Below are 16,683 nucleotides of genomic sequence, written 5' to 3'. Positions count from 1 at the left end.
GTTCATGAATTGTAAGAATCAACGTAGTTAAAACAGCTATGTTACCTAAAGATATATACAGATTTAATGCAATCCCCATCAAAATCCCAAAGGCATTTTTTAAAGAAACAGAATAAAGAATCATCAGATTTGTATGGATTCACAAAAGAGCCTGAATAGTGAAAGCAATCCTGAAAAAAATGTACAAGCCTGGATGTATCACATTCCCTGACTTCAATTTATACTACAAAGTGATAGGGATCAAAACAGCATGGTATTGGCAGTAAAAAAAGCACACACAAAAAAAACAAAAAAAAAACAACAACAACCAGGCACAGATCAATGGAACAGAATTGAGAAATAAACCCACGTAAATATGGACTGAAAATTTTCTACATTGGGGCCAAACACATACAATGGAGAAAAGAAAGCCTCTTCAATAAATGGTGCTGCCAAAATTGGAAAACCACAAGCAAAAGAATAAAACTAGACTGCTATCTGTCCCAATATACCAAATTTAACTAGAAATGGATCAAAGACATAAACGTAAGATCTGAAACTGCATAGAAGAAAGCATAGGTACTAAACTTATGGACCTTGGGTTCACAGAGGATTTTATGAACTGGACCTCAAAGGCAAGTGAAGTAAAAGCTAAAATAAATGAATGGTACCATATCAAACTAAAACGCTTCTGCACAGCAAAATAAACCATCAACAAATAAATAGGTAGCCAACCGAATGGGAGAAGGTATTTGCAAAGAACACCTTCAATAAGGGGCTAGATATCCAAAATATATGAAGAAAGCATGCAATTCAACAACAAACAAACAACCCAATTTAAAAATGGGCAGAGGTCTTGAACAGATACTTCTCCCTAGAAGATATACAAATGGCCACATGAAAAAATGATCAAACTCACTAGCTATTAAGGAAATGCAAAGCAAAAGCACAATGAGATACCACCTCACACCTGTTAGAATGGCTATTAACAAGACAAGTAATAAAAAGTGTAGAAGAGGCTGTGGAGAAAAAGGAACCCTCATACACTGTTGGAGGGAATGTAAATTGGTACAGCCACTATGGAAAACAGTGTGGAGGTTCCTCAAAAAATTAAGAATAGAATTATCACATGACCCAGCATACCTCTTCTGGGTATCTACCCCCAAAATCTGAAAAAATTTATCTGTAAAAATATATGTACCCCTATGTTCATTGCAACATTATTTATGGTGGCTAAGACATGGAAACAACCAAAGTGTCCTTGACAGATGACTGGATACAGAAGAAGTGGTACATATATATAATGGAATATTACTCAGCCCTAATAAAAAATGAAATACTGTCATTTGCAACAACATGGATGGAACTTGAAATTATCGTGCTAAGCAAAATAAGTCAGACAGAAAAAGTTGAGCACCATATGATTTCACTCATATGTGGGATGTAAAACTAAAAGCAACAAATGGACAAGACAAATGAACAAACATAAACTCATAGACGCAGTTTAGCAGTTACCAGAGGGTGGTGGGGGTAATAGAAGAGGGTAAATGGGATGAAAAATATGGTAACAGAAGGAGATTTGACTTTGGGTGGTGAACACACAGTGCAATATACAGATGAAGTATTATAGAATTGTACAGTTGAAACCTATGTAATTTTATTAACCAGTGTTACCTCAATAAATGTAATAAAATAAGGTTAACGGGGAAGGTGGATAAAATATCAATGGGGAATGATGGAATTATAATGTACAGCTATGATACAATGGAATTCTGTATTTGGATGGCAATAAAAAAGAAAAATACAAAATGAATGTCACTGTGTAACTAACTGTTCCCAAGGATTTCCGGCAATCTTTAAGTTTTATATTATACATTGTACTAGATATTGCTTTGAAATGTCAACTATGTATTTTTTGTATTTTCCCCAACACATAGTAGAAATAGACAACCTTCAAACAATCAGCATTATATTTTCAGACTGTTGAAATTGCATTGTTTGAATGACATGTTGAGATGTTAGGCTAGATGTGTGACTTATTGTCATTGTATCACATGTGAATAAATAACCTTTGCTCATAGCATTTCATCTTTGTGGAGCAACCTTCATGTGACCCTCTTGCTATCAGATGGAACACTATCTATTCTTCTGGTTAGAATCAAAATTTTGTACCATCAGTTTGTCTTTTTTCTCAACTAAAGCTGATCTCTACTTAAATGCATATAGATCTTTGCACTTCTCTCTCTCTTTTTTTTAAATTATTACATCATGATTTGTAAGGTAATAATTGTGTATATTGGTCCACTGTGTTTTATAATCAAAATTGTCTTTGATCTTTTTATCTGCCTTTTTTTTATATCTAGTGGTATTCATGCAATGGTCCTTAATTAATATTTATTCAATAAATGAATGAATTAAAAAAGAAAAACATGATATTCTAATAACTCCTAATCCTGTTCCATAATTAAAAGAACTGAGGCAGAAACCTTAGTGTTATAAATTGTTAATTTGATGTTGAGGTTGATTTAGAGTTCATTTTTAATATTTTGCTTCACCTCTTTTTCTTTTCAAATTTTGTCTTCAATAATATTATGTTGACTTAAAACATGTTAATTAAAGAAATAATTCTGTTATTACCTCATATAAAACTTATCCTAGGTTACATACTGATGGAAATTCAAGAAGCATTTTTTAAGGCCAACATGGTGTGACATTCCAAGATTCAGTGACAGATTTGAATAGAGGCTCTAAAACAGTGCAGGTTTATATAATAAGTAGCATATGTGGTAGCAATTACTAATTAGATAATTGGAAGCATATGGCAGCAATTACTGTCAATCAAATTATGCAGTATCCCAGTAGGTAAAATAATACCTTCAGTGCAGAAATGTCTCCTATGTATATTCTCAATTCGATCAAGGGATTAATGAGAGCATTCTATGCTATAGTTTGAGTCACTACCAATGAACAGTGCTTAGAAACAATCTATAACTTTAATTGAGGTCATGGCTACAGTATGTGACAGGAGCTATGAATTGGCCCATCCAATTTGCTGTGGTTCATTAAGACACAAACTGCTCAGGAATTGTGTAGACAGGTCACAACAAATCATACCAAGTGAATTGTTCAGTGAGGTAGAATTTTATTGTACAGATATGGCCAAAGGCCAGGTTTATGTATCACGAGAAAAATGCCCATGATATAGTATATACTGTGTATCCAGGACTTAGCTGGATGGTCAGATGCATCACATTCTCTGGCAGCAATAGCTCATTAAGATCTATATCCAGAAAATAATGGGGCTTATCCTTACAATATGTCATGGTTTCTATGGAAGTCCATAGATATACCACTATTAATCTAATACGAGAAGAAAACCTAGTTTTAGATTGGAAGCCAGAGCAGTCTTCTAGCCCAGGAAAATTAGCTTTGCAGACCACACGGATATGTAGGCTTCACTGCTCACCCTTCCTGATCAAAGTTTGTGCTCAACAATGCATATTGATGTGCTCAGCAACTTTCCAAGTCTGGCTGAAGAGAGGACTTATTATATCTATAATGAAGCTATCAAACCTCAGATCAAACAGTATCTTAGTTATTATTCTAATATGAAGACAATGTGTTTGATAATTCTATGCAACCCTATTATCAGTCTCCATATTGCCAAAATTAGAATGTGCTTGCCTATTTAGATGTCTTTCTTCCCTTTTCCTTTTGCCCTTATATCAACCTTTTTGTCACATATTTATGCTCACATGTCCACGTACAGGTACACATACACACAAACACACACACTTTATCATAACATGAGTCTACTGTCTGCACTAGAAACCCAGAGAAATCAGAACTTCAAAAGGATCTAATAAGAAATAGTCTTCCTTTGTATCAAGAGGTTGTCTTTTCCTTCTGAAAAATCACAGATGATAGCGATAGATAACTGTGGTTCTAATGTCCTACAGCAACTACTTATAATGATTAATATTGTGTGCTTGTTTCTATATATACATAATCAATAAATATTGCACTATACATCAGCAAAATAATGATAGTAATAAATAGGCTTTCAACTACTCTGCCAATTAAAGCTACAATCTGCTTAGGCTATTATTACTTTTCCCTTACACCATAAAAACCTGCATACACACTTTCAGTTTTAACAAATATTCACTGGGTGTTTAATGGATTGAAAGAAATGTTCTAGGTCTTGTATATCTAGGATAGATACAACACAGTGAAAATTTCTGCCCTCAGGTAGGTACAATCTAATGTCAAAAAAGAAAAACAGAATCAACATGAATAAGTAAACTATATAAGTACTAATGAGGAGAAAGAAGCCGTGAGAGGAGATGGGGAGAGACTGGGAGTAGGATGAGAAAACACTGAGCAGTGATTTGAAGGAGGTGAAGTAGCAAGGCCATACTTAGGCGGGAAGAACTTCCCAGGAAGAAAGATGAGTGCTCAAGCCCAGAAGCCGGAGAATGCCTGCCTGGCATATTCCAGACAAGCAAGGCAGTAATGTGTCTCTAGGAGAGTGTGGTGGCAGGGAAGTAAGAGATAAGATTACACCCATTATGGAGGTGTTTCCCTAGGGCCTTTGAGGTCGTTTTAAGGGCTTTGGCTTTTACTCTGTCTGATGTGGGTAGCCACTGGGGACTTTTGAGGAGGAGAGCAATGAACAAACTATAAAAGACTCACTGTGGCTGCTCTATTCACAATACACTGAAGGGAAAAGTTGGATCAGGAAATCAGTTAGATTGATATTGCAAGCATCCAGGCAAGATCAGAATTATGAAAAGTGACTGAATTCTGGATTTGAAGGTAAAGCTAGTAGAATATGATAGTACATTGAATATGACTTGTGAGAGAAAGGGAGAAAACAAAGAGGGCTTCACAATTTTAAGTTATAAAACTGAAGTCCTGGACTTGCCATGAATGCCATGTGGGAGACTGTGACAGAAGCAGGGTTCGGGATGTGTATGTTTGGTTTAGCTGTTTGTTAGTTTGTCTGCTTTCTGGTGAAGAATGGAATGCTAAATTTGGAAATACTGAATTTAAGCTGAGTATTAGACGTGATCTACCTCCATGGAGAGATGTAAATTAGACAGTTAGATATTGTAGGAAAGGGTTAACAAAGCTTTTCCTGCTTGCTTGGTAAGAACATTTGACTTTCTTTAGCTCTCTACGTTTGTTTTCCTGGAAACCTGAGAAAGATGATCTGCTAATGATATTACTAATGACAGCGGATAATATATTGACAGACAGTAGGTGAAACTGAAAATTGAAATCAAAACTTATTTCAAAATAGACTGCAATATGTCACACAAAGCAGATAAATGTACCAAACCAGAACCATGATGTCTGTCACAAACTCTGTTCTCCAATTATTTTAACACCAGCTTGTTCAGAACCATATTTTCCAAGAAAAGACCATGAACAAATTTGTGAATTCACACATTCTAAAGACAAGACCACTGACTGTTTCCAGTAACATCCTAGTTTGTAAAAACTGACAAATCCCAACTAAGATCATCCCATGATTAACTCCAGATCTCAAAAATCCTAGAAGTCCCCCTTCATAAATTCCCTCTTTTGAGAGACCCACTATTCCCAAGTGTGCCCTTTGTTGCAGCAAACTCAGTAAGCTTAGACTTTTCTTTCTTTCTTTCCCTTTCTTCCTTCTTTCTTTCCTTCCTTCTTCCCTTCCTCTCTTCCTTCCTTCCTTCCTTCCTTCCTTCCTTCCTTCCTTCCTTCCTTCCTTCCTTCCTTCTTTCCTTCCTTCCTTCCTTCCTTCCTGCCTTTTCTCTTTCTTCCCCTTCTTCCCCTTCTTCTCCCCCTTCTCCTTCTCCTTCTCCTTCTCTTTCTCCCCCTCTCCCCCCTCTCCCTCTCTCTCTCCCTGTCTTCCTTCCTCTCTCCTTCCGTGCCTCCCTCGGTTTCTGCCTCCCCCCCCCCATAGGTCTATCAACTGTGGGCTTTAGAAAATAAGCTTTAATGCAAAGGAGGGTTGCTTCTGGACAAAGTTGTCATGATTGGTAAACTGTATCTGGACTGGGAGAATTGTTACTACTTTAAAGGAAGACAATACCTTTTTACATCCTTGAGTATAGTGAGTGTGGGAACTGGGCATGCCTCTTATGGATACCCAGAAAGCTATACCTGTTGAATTGTTACAAAAAATATTGCTTCTGTGATATATAATGTTTTCAAAAGTGGGTGATACATGCACCCTTCTGGAAAGGATTGTTTCTTTGCACCTGAGCTATGTGAACTGCTGCAAGGAATGCTACTAGGATTTCTGCAGATGTGGAAACTCAGCACTCCCTATGGGATGGCAAGCTGTGACAGCTGTCTTGTATCCTTTGTACAGGTGAGTGCCAACTGAGGCTTAAGTCAGTCTGGCAAGTATGAAAGTTTAGCTGAAATGAGGCAGAGTCCTTAGTGGGCATTGTAACAAGGCAGCCTGGAATTCATGGGGAAGCTCTTATTTGTAGATAAAAATGTGGATAGCATTAGTGTTTAAGTGATATTGAAAGCTAGGGGGGGAAAGAGAGAGAGATGAGATTTTAAAATAGCAAATGCAAATGAAGAAAAGATATCCAAGGAGGGTGGCCTGGGCATTCTAAATGGAAAGAATTGAGGAGAGAAGGAGATACAGGAAAAAGATGTTGAGAAGAAACTGCCAGTGGTGAGATGCAGGAATTCTGCTTCCTAGAGGCCAAATGAAGAGTGTTTTAAGGAGGAGAGGATAATTAATTTTATCAAAGGCTTCTGTTAGCTCATGTAAGATAAGGAATGAGAATTGAGCATTGCATTTAGCAACATATATATGGGTGTCTGTTGACCTTAACGTGACCACTTTCAGTGAATTCATAAGGTCAAATACCTGCTTGGAGAGGGATTAAATGAAAATGGATGGAGAGGATTTAAAACTGAAAGGACAGACAATACTTTTTATAAAGAGAGAGAAATGGGAATATAATTGAAAAATGGAATGAGGACAAGAAGGAGGTTTTTTATTTATTTATTTTTCTTTCTTTTATTCCTAGAAGGGTGTAAAAGAGCGCACATGTACGTTAGCTGGATGGTCCCTTGGAGAGGAAAAATAATTTTGATGCATGAGGGAAGAGGGATCCATGGCTTTGGGTGGATGACAAGGAGATAGGCACAAAATACAGGGGGTGAACTCACATATAAAAGCCTGATATATTCATCCATATTGTGGTCTGCTCAGAAATGCTTGAAGGAAAGCATAAATATTTCTCTCATTTTAGATCCAACACAGTGAGCTTCTGTTTATTTGTTCATTTAATAAATACGTAGTCAATGCCTTCTTGGCCTTAGGAACTGTTTTAACAGCTAGGCACACAGCGGTAAACAAAACAGATTAAAAGCAGGCCTGTCTTCATGGTGTTTCCCTTTAAAGGAACCCACTGAGTTTGAAAAACAAGTTGAAGAATAAAAACACTTGCTATATTTTTTGTCTTATATCATTTTTTTTAATCACTTCAGTGTAGCCTTGTTGTCTTTGTTGAAATTTCAAAGTAATTCTCTGCTCAGAAAAGAAGCCTGAAAGAAACAGCTTGGGTAATGTTTCTTTTAAGAGAACTCCTTATTCAGCTGACAGAAAAGATTGTGTCTGGTAATCACTGTTTCCAAAGAACTGATGAGATTGTGTCAGCAGAGGTTTGAGAAGGAACACTGAATACTTCCAGATCTAGTCAGTAAGTTCTTTCCTGAGAATGGCCAAGCAAAATCAATATAAAGCCCCCATAGGTTTCTTTTCATGTCCCATGTAAAAATAACTAACTTGGCAAATGCTACATTCAGTTACTTCTTTTCAACCTCAAAATCTATTGCAATGACTAGATAGGGATTCTAACTCATGCTTTGTATAAGGGACAATTCACCATCTATTACTTTAAATGTGGTCAAGGAAAGCTTTTACCACTTGAGGTAATAGCTACAGTTTTCCCCACAAAGATATTGTTTCTTGTTTTTTGGGTGATTTGTATTTCTAAATTAGCTCAGGGACCTAGATAAGAATTTAATTTGGAGGGATGGGATGTAAGCAAAGCCTGTTTGTTTAGAGTTCCTTATATACTGGGGGGGGGGGGGGGGGGGGAGTGAGGATCTTTCTGCCCACTGAAGCAGGGCATTTCCTCTCTGAACCTCACATTCTATCCCACATTTTTTGACTGCAGTAATTTTTATCTTCAGTCTTGATAACTCTTATTCAATGTCTTGAACTCTCTATGCATTAACTTGTTTTGCCTGTGATTCTGTAGATCCTAGCGTTCTACCACAAATGCTCTATTTGATGGACTCCATTGAAAAGCTATTGAATTAGAATTTCTTGGAAATGGGAGTTGGAACATCTTCATTTCAAACCAACCCAGAAAACTTGTCTGTGCATTAAAATGTAAAATCCTAGACCTTCTTATTGACGATGGCATTTAAAAAATGCTGTCAGCCAAGAAAGAATGATGAGCTTGCCTTTAACTGATTTTGCCTTTATTCAAAGACTCTAGTAGTTGTACAATGTTTGTTGTTGTTGCTGTTGTTGTAGGTTTTAATAATACCTCAAGCCATGGTTCTCAACTGGAGTAGGGTGAGATTTTTCCATAAAAGAAACTTTGGCAATATTTGGAGTCAATGTTGGTTGTCATGAAGGGGTTAGGTGGTTTTATTGTGTCTAATGGGTAGATCAGGGATGCTTCTTAACTCCCTACCATGTATACTTCAGGCCCCCACAATGAAAGAATCATCACCTGGACAAAACAAATAAATATAATGGAACTTAAGAAAACTTACCCTAAGGCAACTGTCTAGAACAGATGACAATTTCAATATGCTTCTTTGTCCACTCAATCCAGAGCCCAGAGGCCTTTTTTCTTTTTTTCTTTCTTTTCTTTTCTTTTTCTTTTTTTTTTTTTTTTAACATCTGGAACGAGGATGCTTCTGTTTGTAACCCTGGAATTCTATACGAAAAGAGGCAGACCACTTATAGTATTTTGATCCTTCCCTGCCTCCCACACTCAGTTTAATATACAAGACATTTAGAATTTCTATGGGGTGGGGATTGGGGGGTATGTGAAACAGTGTGCTAAAGGCAACATCATAAAATCTGAATACCAAAATGGAAGATAGTAACTGCATAAACTTCAAGCATTCCTTTAAATTTAAAAAAGTAGCACTAAACACTAAAGATATAATTAAGAGTAGAATTGAATCTTTATGGAAGTTACAAAATAATCTTGTGATTAATTAAAAAAAGGAAACACACACACACACACACACACACACACACACACACACACACACACACAACTATAATGATAGGGCAATAAATGAAGTTGAAAATCGTCTTTTTGACCATACAATTAAAACAAGAATTCTTTGTCAACTTGTATGAAATCTCATTTGTTATGTAACAGTGTTTTACAGAATTAACAATGGGCCTCTGTGCCATCTGAGATTTGCAGCTAAGCAAAGTCAAAACAACATAGGGTAAAGTGCAGTAAAAAGGAACACTGCTTTAGGTCATCAAAATGCACTAACACAGTGTTGGAAATCAATAACATATTGACATTTCAGAAAGCATACTCAGGAGGGCAATTCCAGAACTATAGAAAATCTTATCCCCATAGCACTGGATTGTCTTCTGTATAAAAGTAAAACAAGAAATAAACAAAAGCAAAAACAAAAACATGGGAGAAATTGAGTGAACACAGGCTTAAAGTGCTTGCTTTGAATACAGAATAGCTGTATTAGAAATAAGACATATTCAGTAATGAAACAATTTTCAATTTGACAATAAATTTAAAAAAAATACTTAGATGCTGCATGTCTTTTCAAAAGATTATTGTTTAATCACACATATAATTTTGTTATTACAGAATGAAACATTGGCCTGAAGAACAATTAGCCAAAAAAACTCAGAAAACTATACAACAATAAAAGTTTATCACTCCCAAATTTATATCATGTTCATTTGTATTTACTAATTTACATGACAATTGTTTCAGGAATGCCTACCATATACTGGATTCTGTTTATCTTCTAGGAATAAAGGGGTGAACAAGGAAAAGCATCTTTTCTCATGGAACTTAAATATCATTGAGGAAGAAAAGTATTTAAAATAAGCAAAGAAACATTTTTTTATGTCAAAAAGGAAGTTAAAATAAGTGACAAGACTAGTTGTGGGTGACTGTTACATACATCAGAAGGTTTCTCTGAGGAGGTGATATTTGATATTTTCATTTATCTTCCATACATTGGTACAAATATAATTTTAAAAATTGCCTATTGAAAAACACAAATTCTAAAGACTGTAATATTCTATCATGTTAATATTGAACATAAACAATGTCATATTTTTAATATATCGTTTTATTTCAAATAATGGGTCAAATTGAATAAATAGTTTCAGAGTTTGACACACATTTTGAACTCACATTTGTAAGAGTTTTACCGTTTTTAATCCCATAAAATGTAATTTGTAAGAGTCAAATTTTCACATAATTCTCACCATTTGTATTTTCCTTTAAAAATCACACACACACACACACACACACACACACACACACACACGGAAAAAAGTTGCTTAGTAGTTTTGAATTAACACTTTAATTTACTGGTGGGCTTCATTATTATACATGTTTATTGGACACTTATTTTCATACACATAAATATACTTCATATAAGTACTGATGTTCCTTGATTTTTAAAATGTAAACATTATCTTATGTAATAAGAATATTAAAAGTTTGACAGTTGCTTATGTTACAACTATTTCATACCTTGTTTGTGTGAAGAATATTATAATTACTTTTCAATATATGAACTACCCACTTTTATCATGTGACATTTTTCATACTAAAAGAACATCTTGACACCATTGATTATCAATGATAAACATTCAGGATTTCAAATCCAAATTAGGATTTTCGAAAGCTAGTGTCTGAAACTGTGAACTTGATAGCTTCCCAACACTTTGAAGACTTTCTCTGATAAGATCAGTGGTTATATATGATTGTGAATTTTTGATATTTATAAAGGATGTCTCAACATTTGGAAGATCTCATTGAATAATTAATTAAATCTTATATCCCAACTGATTAATGGTTGGCCTTATAGAATAATGCATGGATAAAGAATCTATTTAAAGTGCAACAAAGATCAAAAGATTTTATTGTAACAGAGTATGAAATATCATTAATAAAGTGATATTCCATCTTGCAACTGAGCTTTAAGAAAATACCACTCATTGGATATTGGTGTAGTATTAAAGGCCAAAATCCAAAATTAATGAAAAGGTCATGGAAATACTGTTCCTTTTTCCAATGACATATTTGTAAGACCAGATTTTTTTCATATACTTCAATCAGAATGAATGCAGATCAATTGTGATCTATGAAGTCAGACATTTAAAATATTTACAAAGCTAAAACAGTGCCAATCATGTCACTAAATATTTATGGAAATAATATTATTATAAATATGTTATTTCTGTTACCATGCAATGGGTTTATCATTATTTTAAATTAATTATTACATATTTTTAATTCTTATAATTTCTAGTGTAGTGAATATGCCTAGATCTATTTCTATATCAACTACCTCTTTGTATATATATACATATAATGTATATATGTTTATATAATATATATTTTATATATCTATATATATATCTGTGTATATCTGTATACACACACACACACACACACACACACACATAATGTAAAAGAGTCATGGATTAAAAGTTTGAGAATTACTGTATTACAGTTATCTGTGGTTAAAAAAAACAACAACAACTGTGAAGTGGTATTTGTAGTAAGTCCCGAGGAGAGAATCACAACAAAATTCCTAAGTTTCTATATTGGAGAAACATACAATTTTCATAAAAAAACTCCTGTCCAGCTATTGGATCCTAGTACAATGCTGCATTTGACCATAGGCTATCATAAAATCATATAAGCAGTGCTACCCATCTTGAACCAGGATCAGGCAGACCTACTAATTTAGAAGGTTGAGTAGACCCTCAGAGCTTTAAAAGTATATCTGAAATCAGGCATAAACAAGATCAAGAATCACAGACGAGCTGTCTGAGTGGGGGTCATAACCACTACATTACTTACCACTTTCACATTAATGTGTCTCTTAGTTCATACCTAAGACTATATGGATGGTCCCTTTTGGCAGCTGACAAAAGAAATAAAGACTGAGCTTGATTCTCAGATAAATCAGATAAGTATTCATGTCTAAGATAAAAATTGATTTTGCATTAAAGCTGTACTATAGAGGGCTCTCCTATGGAAGAAAACCCTTCTGTGGGGCCAAACTTCAAGATTTACACATGATCATCCACTATGTGTAGAGAGGAAAGTGATTCAGTTACGAATATGCATAGACTTATATGCAGTATCAAATAGCATGGCCATTTGGTCAAGGGCCTAAAGAAGAAAATAATTGAGGTCTGGGGAAAAGGCTTATAGATTGACCTGTGGGAATAGGCATGGGGTGTGATCTTGCATTGCATGTTAATAATGCCCATCAGAGATCATGTACCTCAATGAGGCACTAAATAATCAAGTAGATATTATTTTTTTGACATTAACTTATTTTATCAGCCATCCCTGTATGACAAAATGGTCACATGAACAAAGAAATCATGCTGGGAAGGATAGAATGCAGGCAAGGACAACCCACCAATGACCCACTCACCATGGGTAGCTTAAGTACAATAGCTGCTGAATGTCCAATTATCCAGTAATAGAGACCAACACTGAGAGCTTGATTAGGCACCATTTTTAAGGAAGATGACCATCCTGTTGGTGGAAAGTAAATTACAGTAAACCTCTTCCACCTTGGAACAGGTGGTGATTCATCTCAGTTGGAAGTTGCATATATTGTGGGTAGGTATCATTTTGTCTTTTCCACTTACAGAGATTCAGCAGCACTGCTATTCTAGGGTTTATAGTATTTGGTCTCCTGACACATAATCACCTTATCACAATATTTCACAACAAGGGACCATCTCCAGTAAGGAGATATAGCAATTGACTCATAACAATGATATCTACTGGTCCTATCATTATAAAGTACAATACAAAAGTTGCTAGCCTGAGAGAACAAAGGGATAGCCTTGAAATCACAGCTAAGGTACCAGCTTTGAAAAAATATCCCGGCAGGATGGAGTCCCATCGCCCCCAGGATATGACCTTACACCCCTTGAGTAATGACTATTTTTATTGTTCTGGGTGTCTATTAGCTACACACATGGGACAGTGCAAAGAGGCAAAAGTAGGGATGATTCTGATTTCTACTGCACTTATTGACACACTAGCTCAGTTTTTGCTTTCTGAATTTAAAACCTTAGTCTCTGTGGGTTTAAAGTCCCCATAGAGAGTACATTTCTGTCCAGGGAAACAGTGAGAATCCCAGCAACTTGAAGCTATAGCTACCATAGATCACTTTGGCATCTTTGTGCTTAGAGTCTAGAAAGCAAGGGAAAAAGTCCACCAGCTACGAAGAGTTTTGACTACTGTGAGGTCACAGCTAACTGAGTTATAGACAGTTGTCCTCTGCTGAAGGGGGCTTCCTCATCCAGGATCACGCCTCTTTTTGGAGTAACCTGTATTCAGTGGTGGGTCAAAGTAGGCATCTTAACCCCCACCCCTGCCTCAATTTGGACAACACTGAATGGTCATCTCAGCTCCAGGGCTCCTAAAGGGAGCCACTGAGGCCTCTATTGCAATTCTTCAGCTTAATCTTCTTTCACTCACCTCAGGTGTTTTTCCTCTGAACATGCCATGTAATTCTTCTGCACTCAGATATCTTTCTCATTGTCTATTTGCCAGAGAATCTGCTGTAAAGCACAACTGGATAAACAATCTCTATCTGAGTCTTTACTGATTTCTTGTTATGTATTGTGCATTATGTTAGGTATACTTTATATGTATCATGCAACTCAATTTCACAGTCTAACGAAGTTAAAAATCTCTTAGTAATATATTTTATCAAATGGAATTTGAGTATTTATATATCCATAGATACAAACTATGGTTGACCATTAAAACAACAACAACAACACAAAACAAACAAACAAAAAAACTTGTCAATATTTAACCAGTAGAATATATTCACGGTTTTCCAAAAGTGAATGACCTTTTGACATTTTAAAAAATATGTCACTAATGGCAAGGGTGTATTCTAATTGGATAGGTTCATTAAACTGGGTTGGATTTAACTATTAGGCATATTAACAACAATTTTTCATCCTTAATGCTCAATTTTAAAATGATAATTGCCCATAGAACACTGAAGCCTTTTCACAACAAACCTTTGTGTCAATGCCAGTATAGTTCTGCTCCTACTGGTAGAGTGTTAATCTGAGAATAAGTTTGGTTTCCAAGTCTTGTGATTTTTAGAGCCATTTCCATATTTTAAATAAATATTTAAGTAAACAAATTAAAGATGAATGAGAACATAGAATTCTTTCTGTGAAAACTAGGGTAAATGCTTTAGAAATATTCAAAATCATTGAGCTCCTTTAAAATGCTACAAAATTTGGAATGAACGGGACAGATTATAAGGATTGGAGAGGAGATGAAAAGGAATTTTATAAAGTTATGAAATATCTGTGCACATTATTTTCTTATATTGTTAAATCACTACTCTGCTTTAAAGAAAAAGTACACTTTTGAAAATTTCTAGAGCAATAGGGTTGTGTTTTATGAAAAATAAAGATAGGAAATGGCACTTTGACCTTATCTTTGACCTGTGATGAAAGATAAGGCTATGGTCATATGTTAAAAAGAGTGATGGATAAATGCATATACATGTGTCTCAAATTTACAGTAAAGGCTTAAGATATGTATTTATCATATTTTATGATTTACTCATTTTACTAAATTTATTTAACCAAATTTGTACAGTAACCAAAAATATCCTGTTGAGATAGATAAGAAGGCTTTTAAGTGTTTTAATATTATGCTAGTATAACAAGATAGTGAATGTGATTATACTTTTGGGATTGTTGTGGAAGTTCAAAATTGGAGAAAATCAGTGAGAGGTAACACTTTATAAAAGATAACGAGGACATTGCCCAACTTTCTAAAGGATAGCTGTACCACCCACCCCATCACCCACTTCCAGCTCGTATAGAACAGAACTTCAAAGAGGGAATTGAAGAGTAACCAAAGTTACAAAACTTTCAACTCACGAGGATATGCTGTCATAAAGTGGGGAGTGTGGGATTAGAAGCATCCATAGAGAATGAGGGCAAAAATATCATCCTGTCTCCCGGTCTGATGATTTCTACTCTGCGGAGTTCCATAAGCCTACCCTAGCACATATGGAGTGGCATGTATTCAAACAGTTCATGCAAGGTTCTCACATCTGTCTCCAAGAGCAATCAATCCCAAGTATGGTTCATGAACTACTCCTTCCTATGGAGAAGTAGAGAAATTGATCATAAACATTGGCAATTTGAGACTGTTGTAGCTAACAATAAATAATTAGGTTTATACTAATAGATGTGTTATTTTTTTCTGTTTTAAATTTTTCTTTTATTTTTCTAGTAATTTATTTTCATCTTTATTGCATTTTACGTAAGTGTGGTTTGTGATCATTTCAAACAAAAACAAAGAATATACCCTCTTTATTCCTCCACATAGAATTTAAGAAAATACCATTCTAGCATATGGGGGCAACTAATACCCACCTTTAACCTGAAAAGCTGATGGCTGGCCGAAAAGCTGATGGCTGGCCAGAGTATAAAGCAGAGTAAAGAGAGAAGGCAGGAGGGGACAGTTTTTATGTTTCTCCCAGGCCTAGCAGAAGTGGAGGGTGAGCCATCTTGAGCAGTTTAAAATTGTCCTGACAAAGAAGGTGATAGCCTGCGGGATGGGGTGACCCCAGTATCAAAGACTGTGGGGGCCACTGGGACAGGGGCTTGGCAGTATTTGATCGCACAGGGACAGCTACAGATGGTATCACTGTATTCAGGGGACAGTGCAGTGAATAGATAAGAATTCCAAACAAAAGGCATTTAAATTTGAAGTCTCTTAATAACTGATGTTTGCTTGGTTGATCACAAAAACTTCCTAGATGATTTTTTCTTTGATATGTTTGAGTAAAAGTATTGATAGTACAGAAAAATATCAGCAACTGGTCCTGGGGACTTAAAATACCTGTAGCACATTTCACAATATATATTAATTTATTAATCAAATATTTTAGAAACTCTTTGTGCAAGGCAAAATGTTGTTAGGGGAATATACACACAGTCTGTCCTGCTGTCTGGAGAATTCTTTGGGGTAGTCACTGACATTCACTCTGAGACAGCTTTAAAGAAATTTAACACAACATAGAAGCAATGTAGGCATTAGCTGTATTTCACTAAAAATGGGTTTAAGAATATGACTTGGGCATATATTCTAGTACTTTATCCAAAATCTTGATCTTGCAAACTATATGAAGAGACAGAAAGAGGGTGAGAGAGAGAGAGAGAGAGGTTTAAAGTGAAGAAGAAAATATAATGATGTCTTCCAGGTTTTAGATTTATTAACTCTACAAAGGCTCTACAAAATTTTGCCATTTTCATGTAATATAAGCAGAATATGAATATTAATGTAGTCATCTGTGCTTAGCTAAGAGTTCAGGGATAGCTCATTTGGTTAGAAGCCAAGTGATTTTATTTTTCTT

This window comes from Rhinolophus sinicus, chromosome 2 (assembly GCF_057876585.1).
Source record: "Rhinolophus sinicus isolate RSI-liver-muscle chromosome 2, RSI-T2T, whole genome shotgun sequence".
In the NCBI taxonomy this organism is placed as follows: Eukaryota; Metazoa; Chordata; class Mammalia; order Chiroptera; family Rhinolophidae; genus Rhinolophus; species Rhinolophus sinicus.
Note: the sequence above shows the minus strand (reverse complement) of the source record.